Source organism: Vulpes lagopus, chromosome 2 (genome assembly GCF_018345385.1).
Source record: "Vulpes lagopus strain Blue_001 chromosome 2, ASM1834538v1, whole genome shotgun sequence".
Taxonomy (NCBI): domain Eukaryota; kingdom Metazoa; phylum Chordata; class Mammalia; order Carnivora; family Canidae; genus Vulpes; species Vulpes lagopus.
The window spans coordinates 114,152,922-114,166,217 of NC_054825.1; the positions used below are offsets into that span (position 1 = coordinate 114,152,922).

At 41.2% G+C, this 13,296-nt stretch overlaps 1 protein-coding gene across 2 annotated transcripts in view; it reads right to left on the reverse strand.

Annotated features, from left to right (window-relative positions):
* TRAPPC3L (trafficking protein particle complex subunit 3L) overlaps positions 1-13,296 on the reverse strand; it is a 35,675-nt gene that overhangs the window by 13,970 nt on the left and 8,409 nt on the right. The window lies entirely within an intron of this gene.

Here is a 13,296-nt window from a genome sequence, read left to right on the forward strand (position 1 = left end):
CCTTTGTTATGTTGTTATCAACCTGTCTGGGAACATGGGGTGCCTTTCCATTTATTTTTCCATTTCTTCAAGGCTACCTTTTGTCCTTTAGAAATATTTTAAAGTTTTCCTCACACAAGTTTTATTAAGTTTCCTGTATTTGTAGGCATTCTTCTTTTCTGCTATAGTCAATGGTTTCTTTTTCCTGTGATGTCTTCTAAGTCGTGATTACTCAAGAGCATGAAAAAGCTATTTCTTTACGCATATTATTATTTTATTCTTTGTAGAGCTCTTCAGAATTAGAAAATAACCATTTCGCTACCCCTAATGACATAATGGATCTACACAATAAATAATGAATTCTAAACTACGAGAGGAAAGCATGGCGGGATGAGGACTGTTCCACTTGAAGCCACTCATCTTCCTTAGTATCTCTAAAACTGGGACAGCCAGATATTCTTGCACAGTGCAAAAATAAGTACACAGCATCACCTGTCAAGTACTGCTTCCTAAAGAATTAAATCTGAATCTAATCAAGGATTTAGACCCAATTACTACCTCATAGAAAATACAGGTCAAAGAAAACAAGCTAATGAGGAAGCAACCAAGTAAATCAACAATATAGGACATTCTCTTTGACACATGACCCAATTTTCTACAGACCAATGACATGAAAAAAGGACAAAAAAAGAGACAAGAGACGTAACTACCAAAAACAATATATGAACCTTATTGTAACCTGTTTCAAACAGCCAACTATAACAGAATATCTTTGCGATATTTAGGGAAATATTCACAAATGAGTATTATATGGGTATTAGATGACTTCAGGGAATTATTTATAATAATATTGTAAACTAAACACATGTATATAAAATATATACCATGTTATGTATAATAATAGCATGGTGGTTTCTGGTTTTTAAAAAGTCCTTATCAGTTACAGATGCATGTTGAAATGTTTCTGTGTAAATTAGCATTAATGTTTAGAATTTTCTTTAAAATATTTCAGCACAGGGGCACCTGGGTGGCTGGGTCAGTTAAGCGTCTGCCTTCAGCTCAGGTCATGATCCCAGGGTCCTGGGATCGAGTCCTCAGTTGGGCTCCTTGCTCAGTGGGGAGCCTGCTTCTCCCTTGCCCCCTCCACCATCACCCTGCTTGTGATCTCTCTCTCTGTCTCTCAAATAAATAAATAAAATTTTTTAAAAAATAAAATATTTCAGCACAAAAAAGGAGGGTAGCTAAAAGATGAAACAAGATTGGCAAAAGATTGATACTTACTGAACCTGGATAGATGATACATGGTACAATAATACATTCTCTTTAAATTTGTGTATGCTTGAAATTTTTCACAATAGTTATGCAATGCAATAAATTATGCTCACCTCAGTTTTCTACTGAAGTGTTGCCAGTCAGCTCCTGCTTGCTTGGATTGTACTCTCTAGTATCATCCTCAGAAAAGGTTCTCGGGGAATATTATTCCCTGAATTCTTAGATATTCAAATGTTGGCCTGTTCTCTACTTGAAGGACTGCTTAGCTGGCTCACACTTTTTCTACTTAGGTGTATGTTAAGTGTTACTCTGTTTTCTTTTGTTACTGAATGTTGCTGAGGAAAAATCCAATGTCACCCTGATTTCCTAACATGATGTTTTTGCCTATATTTTCACATCTTATTTTTTTAAGATTTTATTTAGTTGAGAGAGTGTGAAAGAGCATGAGGTGGGGGGGAGGGGCAGAGGAAGGGAGAAGCTCACCCCCTGCTGAGCAGGGTGTAGGGACTACACCCAGGACCCTGAGATGATGACCTGAGCCAAAGGCAGATGCTTCACCACGGAGCCACCCAGGTGCCCTGTATCTTCACATCTTTAAAGTCCAATAATGCTACTAGATATGCCTTCAGAGAGGTTTTCCCTGCTCCAAGCTACACTCTTTCATTATGGAGAAACATTTTCTTCTGTTTCAAGAAAGTGGGCCTGTGAATTTCCTCGTATTCTCCTTGCTACATTACATGATTTTCAAGAAACGTTGTGGTTTGGGATTCAGAACCTTTAAGCCACTGCTATACTTTTATTGGAATTCCATTAATTGAATAATAATTTTCAAAAATGAAGTTAATCTTGTGGTCTGGATTCTCATTTCATCTATTCCTACCCTCTCCTTTCTCTCCACCTGCCCATGCGACCAGAATACAGTCAATCCTTGATTTTTTTGACATGTGTAGCCCCAGACCTATGAGGTAAACAGCAAGGAACAGGGGATCCACACACTTATGTGGCAGCTGCAAAGATGAAGATCTTTGTGTGGTTGCTGTCTTGATTCTCATATATTCATCTCAATCCCATCATTGCCCAGCATTCCCCAGGGAGCCTAGCAGCCCCGCCTGAGGCACTGACATCAGGAAGGATCTGGTTCCAGTTCTAATCTAAACCTTAATGAAGCCCAAACTGTGTACTGGGACATAGTGAGGTTTTAAGAGAGACAAGAGGACAAGCTGAGCTACTGAGGCTGGAGCCTGAGCATGGAGGGAAGTCCCAGAAAGGGGCCTCCAAGCAAGACAATTGCCAGAACTTTAAACTTACACCTGTTCGAGTAAGATTTTGATCAAGAACATTGAGTTTAATCCCTTCTGGGATTGGAACATATTTATTACAAATATAAAATGTCCTATTTGAGTCTGGAAGGAAATCTGCTCTTAGGTAGCTTCAAATAATATTTTCTTTTTTCCTTTTTTTTTTTTTTACAAGATTTTATTTACTTGAGAGAGCACACAAGGAGGGGGAGAGGGGCAGAGGGAGAAGGAGAAGCAGATTCCCTGCAGAGTGGGGGGCTCAATCCCAGGACTCTGAAGTCATGACCTGAGCCCAAGGCAGAAGGCAGATGCTTAACCAACTGAGCCACCCAGGTGCCCCTCAAATAAAATTTTCTATGTTCAGTTGGTTAAAGCTGAGTTATGCAGAAAGAACACTTGAGCTCTGAGATCACATTCTAAATTTTGCTCTTCCACTAAGGAGGGAAGGCTGAATTAATGTTTATTGACAACTTATCACGTGATAGATACTTTACGTGTAATTTATATTAAAAATTTCCCAAGCCTCCTGGGGAGACAGTATTATTGTTTCTATTTTTATGAATAACACCGAAGTTTAAAAAGGTCAAGGTTAAGCCTAAGAGAATAGAACCTAAATTTGGACCTGGATTTGTCCGATCTCTTAACTTCCACCACAGAAATGTTGTCTCGTGTTGGCGTATTACTGAGTCATTATGCTTAAGAAAAATGCCTCAAGGGGCGCCTGGGCGACACAGTAGGTTGAGCATCTGACTCTTGGTTTTAGGTCAGGTCATGATTTCGTGGTTGTGGGATCAAGCCCCACATTGGAATCTGTGCTCAATGCGGAGTGGGCTTCAGATTCTTTCTCACTTTCCCCACCACTCCTCCCTGCTAGAGGAGGGCCTGTCTCAAATGAATAAATAAAATCCTAAAAAAAAAAAAAAGAATACCTCAAAATGTATTACATCTTTGGACAGAGTACGTAACTCATAAAACAGTTATTAGTTGCACTATAAGAACATTTTATTCCTAGATTGTAACATGAACGGATTTGCGTTTGCATAAACAATGATTGCTGATGGTATCAACAGAACAAGATTCTTTCTCCCAGGGTTTTGGGGGTTTTTTTGTATTTGAATAATGGGAGGAAACATGAGGGATAGTAATCAGTGCTTTAAAAAAGCTTACTTCCTTAAACACCTGGCTAATTATAAGTGGGTCTTACTGACTCTGCATAGGAAATAAGCTGTTAATAAAAATATAGAGTCACAAACCAGTGTTTGATCAATTTCAATCTTCTTTGGAGTGAATGTCCTAGAAGACCCAGTTTCTCTTCCTACCTCTTCCCCATGAGATAAGCTAGTCATCCCAACCGCTGGTGGGGTGGCCTTTGTTTCAATCAAGACTATCCACTTTTTTCCCAATGACATTTTATTTTATTGGAAACACTTAGAAGAGATCGAATGAGAGGTAACTCTGGAAGAATTGGGGGTGAGGGCCTGGAGGAGTGGCAGCCCTCACATACCTCCTTGCATTTACAGCAATCACCCTAGAGCACTCACCAAGGGACACAGTTGGCATACTTTGGCTTTAAAGCAAGAAAGCCCATGCAAATCACCTGGGGAGCATTTTGAAAGTCCTGATGCCTGGATCTTATTTCCAGAGACCATCACTCAATTGGTCAAAAGTAGGGAGGGTCTGGGCATCTGGATTTTTTTTTTTTTTTAAGCTCTAGGTGATTCTATGAAGCAGTAAGAATGGAGAACCATTACTCTGGAGCATCACTGAGAGGTCAGGGCAAGTCTGAACAAAATCTTACTTCTGACATGAATTAAGAACACTGAGCTAGGGGATCCCTGGGTGGCTCAGCGGTTTAGTGCCTGCCTTTGGCCCAGGGCATGATCCTGGAGTCCCAGGATCAAGTCGCACGTTGGGCTTCTGCGTGGAGCCTGCTTCTCCCTCTGCCTGTGTCTCTGCCTCTCTCTCTCTCTCTCTCTCTCTCTCTCTCTCTGTGTGTGTTTCATGAATAAATAAACAAAATCTTAAAAAAAAAAAAAAAAGAACACTGAGCAAGGAGGCTCCCAAGTGTGGCTATCTTCCAGATAAGTCTCTGAATCATCAGGCCCAGACAGACCTTGTTCAGCCCTTGGGGTTTGGTTCCCCAGAGTATTCCCTTGGCCATTTTCATTTCCTGGGAAGGAATTTCACTGTAAATAGTTACAGGGACGAAATGCTCCTATTTTCAATCTGCATACTTCGGTTTGTTTCCTAAGTCAGGCTCTTATGAATCTCATCCAAAAGAGTTAAGAAATAGGACTAAAAAGGAGACTCTCCTACGCAAAGTTAGGACAGCCGAGGTTTTCATGTGCTGAGATATCTGGCACATTGAAGACTTTCCCCTGGAGCACCTTTGGTAACAGTGCCAAGGAGATGACGTGCCTAGATTTAAAGCCAGATTTCCTATAAGACCTGATCATACACAGAACTGGAAGATGGACATTCGTTGGTAAGAGGGGATAACTTGCAGAATTTGCTGACAGCTGAGCCTTAAGAAACACTTCTCTGCGACTAAAGGAAAAACACTACTACTCAAGCGTCGTCGTAATAAAGGCTTAGGGGTAATCTTTGCCCAGGTGCCCTGCTTTCCTGTTGGAACTCGGCCGTGGCTAATTGATGTGGTCTGCTGGGTTAGGCCCAGGCCGTCCACAGGATCCACAGACCCTGTGGCTCTGCACACAGGCTCTTCCACAAAAGAAAACTTCCTACGCCTTTCTTCTTTCACCCCTCCCAGAGGTACAAAGGGGAATAGACCAAGTGAGTGGGTGTTTATGTAAGGCAGTTCTTGGCTACTCAGACAGGGGAATTAGGCCTAAACGTTTCTATTTCTTTAAACAAGCTTCTGATTTTTAATAAGGTACCTGTTATATTTCTGGTCCAAATGGGAAGATTTCTCAAAATATTCGACGGGTTCCTTTTGCTGTTAATATTCATTTGTTTAAATACTGAGGATTTTATGACTATAAAGGGTTTTTCTTTTCATTTAATTTTTTCCACTCCCTTCTTCCCTGCTCAAAAATGTTACTAAGTAAGAAAATGGCCTGACATTCAGTTGGCTGTGAGGCCAGCCTTCTCTGGAATGCTGTGTGGTGCTGTGCTGTGACTTCCATGGAATTCAACCCCTGTTTATCAAGGGCTCCCACTTATTTTAATATCATCTGTTGGAAAAAGTGGAAAAAGGAAAGCAATTGAATAGGTCCCTAACACTACAGTGTGAGTTAGCCTTTGAAAAATGGTGATTAATAGCAAAAACAAAAACCAAAACAAAACAAAAACCAAAAAAACCGAGACAGATTAGGCTTAATTTGATTAGCTTTCATTGTTGGGGGAGGGATGGAAGGAAGTGTAATCCTAGAACAGCATGGAGGGCGAGGGTGAGGTCCCCTCCAGTGCCCTCTCCCATGGATCCAGCCCCACCTGCTCCTCACAGGGAACAGCGCTCTGTGACCCGGTCTCCAGTTACACCCTGTCACCTGTGAACATTCACACTCTGCTTCTGTCCAGACCCGTTACTCATTTCCCCCTAGACTCTGAGGACCCTGTGTTCTAATACCTCAGTTTCTGACTTCAATCTTCTGGGTGGGGGTGGGAGGCACATACAATAATGGCCACATTCTCAAATATCTATTTACAGAGTATTCTAGTATCAAACAATGGCAAGACACCAACGTATTTAGGATGGTGGCGGGGAAGGGGGAATCTTTGAATTGACAGTCATGACTGTTGGCTGTCTGATGTAGGTGAAGTAAGTGGTAGCCACCCTGCACCCTCTCCCCAATCTTCACCTTGAATTATCCAGATTGCCTAGAGATTATCTTGAGTACAGCACTGAGCTGCCCAAGGTGGAGCAGATCTGATCTGAGGGGAAGTTTCCCTCCATTAGTATCTGTGTGGGGAGCCCAGAGCCTCCTCTCTGTATCCTGGAAGCAAGGAGGCTGGATCAGGGCATATCATCTGGTCATGTTAACAGCAGGGCAGGGGCAGTGAGGTGCTCCCAGCCGTGATGAGATGAGTCACCTTTTGAGAGGATCATCAGCAAAGACCAGACCTCAACCATCAATGGGAGATTTTAACAAAGGGCAGAGGTTGCCCAGTAATAAAAGGGCTCCAGGTTTCCCTCTATCCTATGCCATTCAGTCTATCCCTTTAAGTATGGTGTGTATAAGGGGGAGGAGAGTATATGTGTGGGTGCGAGGATACGGGGAAGACAGGGGAAGTGGGGGTGGATGGGAACAGAGGCAACTTTAAAATTGATATTTAAATTTTTTCCCTGGTTAAAAAACATTCAAAGGACAGAAAAAAGTCTCCTGATTGTGTGCACAGAACTAGGATGTTGACACAATTCGAGTGTTGTGCATTGTACTGGGAGCAGTACACTTAGGTTTACACCCAGAATTGTGAAATATGATGCCTTTTAGGAAAAGTATTCCTTTTAAACATGTAAATGTTTAGAAAATGAAGGAAGCCGGGGCACCTGGGTAGCTCAGTTGGTTAAGCGTCTGCTTTCCCATCAGGTCATGATCCCAAGGTCCTGGGATAGGGCTCTCTGGTCAGCTTTCCTGCTCCCTGTCTCTGGAATCCACCTTCTTGTGCCCTCTCTCTCTCTTTCTCTTTCTCCCTATGTCAAATAAATAAATACAATCTTAAGAAAAATAAAAATTTTAAAAAGAAAATGAAAGAAGCCAAATATAATCAGAAGAAAAAGGAAGGAGGAGCACCTGGGTAGCTCAATTGCTTAAGCATCTGACTCCTGATTTTGGCTCAGGTCATGATCCCATCAGGGTCGTGAGACCAAGCCCCACAGAGGGCTCCAGGCTAAGTGGGGAGTCTGCTTGAGATTTTCTCTCTCCCTCTGCCCCCCCACATGCATACTCTCTCTCTCTCTCTCTAAAATAACTAATAAATAAATCTTTTTAAAAATTTTAAAGGAAGGAAAGTAAAATACAGAAGCATAAGGAACAAAACCTGTTGTGTTTTGCTTTGTTTTTAAGAGGAAGAAGACACCTAAGATACTCTGATGTCTCTGTCTTGAATGGCCTGGTTCAAGTTCATTTCACTTGGGCAGTTTTCCTATTCACATAAAAAAATCAGGTCATCTCTGGTAATGTTCTCTAAAGAAAAAAAAAAAAAAACAGAATGCCAAGAGACTGAAAAAGATTTAGAAAAAGAAACAAAAGCAAAAGCCCATGGGATTAGAGGATCAGAACAAACTTCTATGATTGGTTCCTTTATAAGAAATTCAAAAGAAAACCTAATACTGTCTGTTGCAGCACAGCATCATTTTTCTCAGAAGAAATCTGGCTATCTCCCTTGGATGAAGCAGCCCTCTAAGTTTACTGTTCTAAGAACTGTCTGCCCCACTCTTGGCTAATGGTCTAAAATATTTATTTATGGGCAGCCCCAGTGGCTCAGCAGTTTAGCGCCAACTTCAGCCCAGGGTGTGATCCCGGAGTCCTGAGATCGAGTCCCACATGGGGCTCCCTGCATGGAGCCTCCTTCTCCCTCTGCCTGTGTCTGTGCCTCTTTCTCTCTGTGTCTCTCATGAATAAATAAATAAAATCTTTAAAAATAAATAAAATATTTATTTACAACAAATAATGTGATTTGGCTTAAATTGCTTCCCAGAGGAAGTATTTTAAGTTTTCTTACTTGATTATTACCTGCAAAACATGTAACAAGGACAATTCTCTCTGTTTCAATACCTTATACTTCACATGCTACATGGAGCCTGCTACACTCTTCTATATGGGAATTCTAGCCTCTGGAACAATGGAAAATTCCAACATTAGTAAGACAAATATGAGCAGAGAGTTCACAGGTAAAGAAGACTCATAAATAAATGTTGCTAATCTCCAGACAGGAAGAGCAAGGTCTTTACCAATTGCTTTGCTCCATTTTGAGAAATTTCAGAATGTTTTCATACCCAAATCCCCTTCCTGGGGGGCTCCCTATGATGGCCAGGCTCTGTGACTCATTCTGCTTCCATTCTGGCCATAGGTAATGGACTAGATAGAAGGGCATCTGAGAGCTGGGCAGTCTGCCCACAGTTTGATACAGGCTGGAAGATGCGTGGCATGGAAGCTCTACCCACAGAGGGCAAGTGATTGACCCCACAGATTAGGGGCTTTTTCTGGAGCTTTGACTATAAGACACAGAGAGTCACAGAAAACAAAAGACACCCAGAGAGAAGGGAGTAAAGGAGAGTAAGCAGATGTCCTGAGGCAGAGAGTCTGACAGGGTGGAGAAAATAAAGAATAGAAAGATGTCAGCAGGTAACTGCAAGAGCAAAAGAGGCAGAGAATAGTTGAGTCATCAAAATGACAAGGACTGAAGCAAGGAGCCACAGACGCCTACATGACACAGTAGATGGGGGATTTCCTGATTTCTGCTCTGCCATGAGGCCTATCTGTTGTGTCCCAGAACATCCTTACAATCAACCACTATGACCCAACATAACCCACCAACCAGTGGCGTAAAGGAATCTATCCAACACAATTCGGCTCCATGATGAAGTTCAGGATACATTTCAAATATTTTCCATAATTAATGGAAATGATGTATTTAAATGATCAATTTTATCTTTAATTAGCTTCTCTTAATAATGAAATCTTACCACAAACAGGTTTGGAAAGTATGAAAAACACTTTTGTACAACTAAGGAGATGCTTTTTTAGCTCTTAGACTAGAGAAAGGTATAATTGTATTTTCTATCTGCTCTTAGAATAAACTGGAAGTGATGCCTGCTGAGTCAGTTAAGTGAAATTTAATACCTAATGATTTGATTACCTATTTATTTATTTTCAAGATTTTATTTATTTATTCATGAGAGATGCAAAGAGAGACAGAGAGAGGGGGGCAGAGATACATGCAGAGGGAGAAGCAGGCTCCATGCAGGGAGCCCCATGTGGGACTTCATCCTGGGACTCCAGGATCACACCCTGGGTGGAAGGGAGGTGCTCAACCGCTGAGCCACTCAGGGATCCTCCTTGCACTTTGTGATCACAGTTGACCTCAATGTAGCAAGACCGAATATCTCTCTTCTCCTGAAACATGCTACACTCATAAATAGTGGCGAAAACCCCCCGAAATGTTTCCATAAAATTATCAAGTTGAGTTCACTGTCCATTATTTAACAAGAATCAGCTCTTTTCCTGTCCAGGATCCCATTGCAGTTCAAATCGTGTTATTGCAGATCGGCCATCGTGAGCCACCACACTTTTGGAGCACTGGATTTTCAATGCAGTAAATATCGCTGGAAATAAAAGAGCTTTTACAGCTGGTGGGAGCCAGGGAGGGAGGGGGAGGCTTTAATTTGGAGATGAGTGTGGACCACTGCCCTCTCCTGGACAGAAGAGGAGGAGCAACAGTGTGCCCTTGAGTGAAAAGATTCTGCAAATATTTTCCAAATTCACTTCTACAGTTTCTAACGAACATCTACCATATACTGCTTTGCCATGACACTGCGGGCCAAACCCCAAGAATGTCTGAAATTATCCCTCCCTTTGAAAAGCTTACCAGATGGGATGGGGCAATGAGATTTCCCAGAAATGAAAGATAATCTCACTGCAGCATCAACTCAAAGCAACTCAAGAAAATCCTGTATTAATTTCCATTCTTTGCACAATGCTTTGGTGGTAGTTAGATGGAAGACAGAAATATACACCAGAAAAGCCGGTCAACAGGAAATTCTTGGGAGATCAGCAGGCACAAAACCCAGTAAAATTACATTTCACAGACTGAGATATTAAGCTAAAATGCAGACTCATGTTGCTCTTTTTTTTTTTTTTTAATGTTCTCGGTAAGGGTAATCGTGGGTTCCCTTACGTTCCTGAAGTCGCTCTGTCATTTTTGCTTACTCACTGTGACTACAGCTCCTGCCTCCTACAAAGAAAATTTAAGTTTCACCCTTTGGCACATTTCAGAAAATGGACCTGGTCCATTTAAAGCTCATGAGACCCTAACACAGATGGTAAGTCTGAGTCCCAGACTTACCTTTCACTAAGTGGCAGCTTAAGCACCAATCTACCATTGCACTACGCACCTCACTTCTTTGGACTTCTTGGGAAGAGCCCACCAGTCGTGTTCTGGGGTTCTTGGCCAGTAAGGTCACTTAATGGCACTTTGAACAGTAATGAAATAGAGAGAGTCAATTTAATAGTCATGGGAGAAAGAAAAGATTTGGTCATAGAGAAATTCATTAAGAGGCAGTAGCTGTATTTAATAAATGTCAGCGTTTAACAGAAAGTTTTTATTTCAGAAGTTTGCATACTGAAAATGGTGCTCTTCAGCCTGTTTTGCATCTTCATTTCAAAGAAGTTGACACCACCCTGCTAAGAGAAGAATGCAGCTTCCTTTATCACATCTCTCTTCCCCCCAGCCAGCCTGAGTTACCCTGAGAGGTGAGAGTAGTTCCTATGTGAGCCAGCAGTTTGGATAGGGCCAAACGCGAGCCCACTCGATGTTAAAATAAATAAATAAATAAAATTAAAAGCCACAGAAATGTATAAATGTATGTGACAATCACACTGACTCATGCCTTCTGTGCCAGTTGTCAGATGATGCCTCTCGGCTCCAAACCTACTCTTCGTTGCATTGCTTGTGATGCTGAAGGTAGATGTTGCAAATATTTCTCCTTTGCCAAGTAGACGGACAGAAGGACGGACATCTCTTCCTGGCTCTGGGGTACCTTGTCTGCTGGAAATGGTGACTGGTGGTACATGGGACCCCCAGTGGCTCTCCCTTCTGAGCTCCCGCTCCCTTCCCATGGGTCCCTCACTGCCAGCTTCACCACACTTAGACCTTGGTGGGGGTTTTCTGTTTACCAGTTTTGATCCATAATTGCCTACCCACATATCTCAACCTGACAACCCAAAGGCCTCTTCCAGCATCCATGAGCTATAATCACATGTCTCCAAAGACATTTGAAACCCAGCCTTGGGAAGATGATCCCTCTTCAAAATGTGGTTCTGGATGGGGTAGTTTCTCTCAGCACTAGGGTATTCTTCAGCATTTTTCCCTGTCTTAGAAGATAATTCCATATAAATAGTTAATAATGCTTTATATTAATTCTTCTTGATTGAAATGATTGTGTGGTTTCTGTCTCTTGATGGGGCCTCACTGACCCACCTTCCAAGCAAGCCATGACACACCCCTCTGAAAATGTCTAATAAAGTCAGATTTGGATGTCCTTGTAGAAGCATAAAATTTGTGCTTCTGAGTACAAATGGGTATTGGAGATTGCAATTCTATGGCTATTGCAGATGCCACCATCCTGAAATGACTCAGGAGCTTTATGCTTCAAAATATTTGAATTACTTGTATCTGTTCATCCATGGTAGTTTTGTGCATTCATATCAGAAGCAAGATAAGAGAAATAAGACCAGTATGATTTACTGGAATCTTTCTGTGTAGCCTCAACTCTAATCTTAAATGGACCAATTTATTGAATAAAAAAGGATCATCCAGTTAAAAAAAAAAAAAACCTCTGCCATTCAAGTTCCTCTCTGGATTATATTCCTAAATCTTTTGCCCTCAAGTTCATGATTCTGACATTCGCCATTAGGTTTCCTCCCTGCTTTAGGCATCCTTACTTATATTGCCCCCTATGAATACTTCCTTTCAATTATTCATTGATTTTACATCACTCACCAAAGAAAAAAAAATCATTACTCCTATTATTTAGTTAAGGTAAAATTTCAATTTATACTATTAAAAGGAAAAGATCTCATTTTTGCTTTCAGAATTTCCAGGGATAATATATTAAGGGCAGTTTTTTAACCCAAAGAACAGAATTTCAAGTCTTATAAGTCTTTTTATATATTTTATATATCATATATTTTTTCTACAAATTTAATCTTTCTGTAACAACACTCCTGGTGTGATATTTATACTGAAAAAGTATACATTCCTTCTATCCCTTATAATGACATCATGATGACATTGATCTAACAACAGTGAAAAGCTTTCCCAGATTTGATGAGCAGAATTTGTGCTAAGGCGAGCAGTTGTAAACACCATCAGTAACGAGACATTATGGATGCTCCAAGGGAGGCCTAAGGAACAACACCCATCACACTCAGCTCTTTATGATTATAGTTCCATGTCCAGATTTTGCCTATGGAAAGCAAAGCCTGAAAATCGGAAAAACTACAGCTGAAACTACAGGTCCTACCGACAGATTGGGAAGCTGAGGTTCAGACAGGCTGCGTGACTCGCTCAGGGTCACACATTGGGAATGTGGCTAAGTAGGATGTGGACTCTTAATCTCGACTACATTAGATTTGGTTAGATTATCACTTTGCATCTGATGAGGGTCAGAGATTCCTGTGTTTAACTTTAAAAGGCAGTGTTATAATCTTTTATCAAGTCTAAACTTTACAATCATTTTGACTTCAAAAGATTAAGTTATCTCTAGTTTATCTTAATAATAAAGCATTTGTCGTGGATGCATTTGGAAACAATGAAATATATTTTTATGTAACTAAGGAAGTGTGTTTTAGACCTTAAACCAAAGTGAGGTACCAGTTCTTTTCTTTTTTTTTAAGATTTTATTTGGGATCCCTGGGTGCCTCAGTGGTTGAGTGTCTGCCTTTGGCCCAGGGTGTGATCCTGGAGTCCTGGGATTGGATCCCACATCGGGCTCTGTGCATAGAGCCTGCTTCTCTCTCTGCTTGTGTCTCTGCCTCTCTCTCTCTCTCTCTCTCTCTGTCTC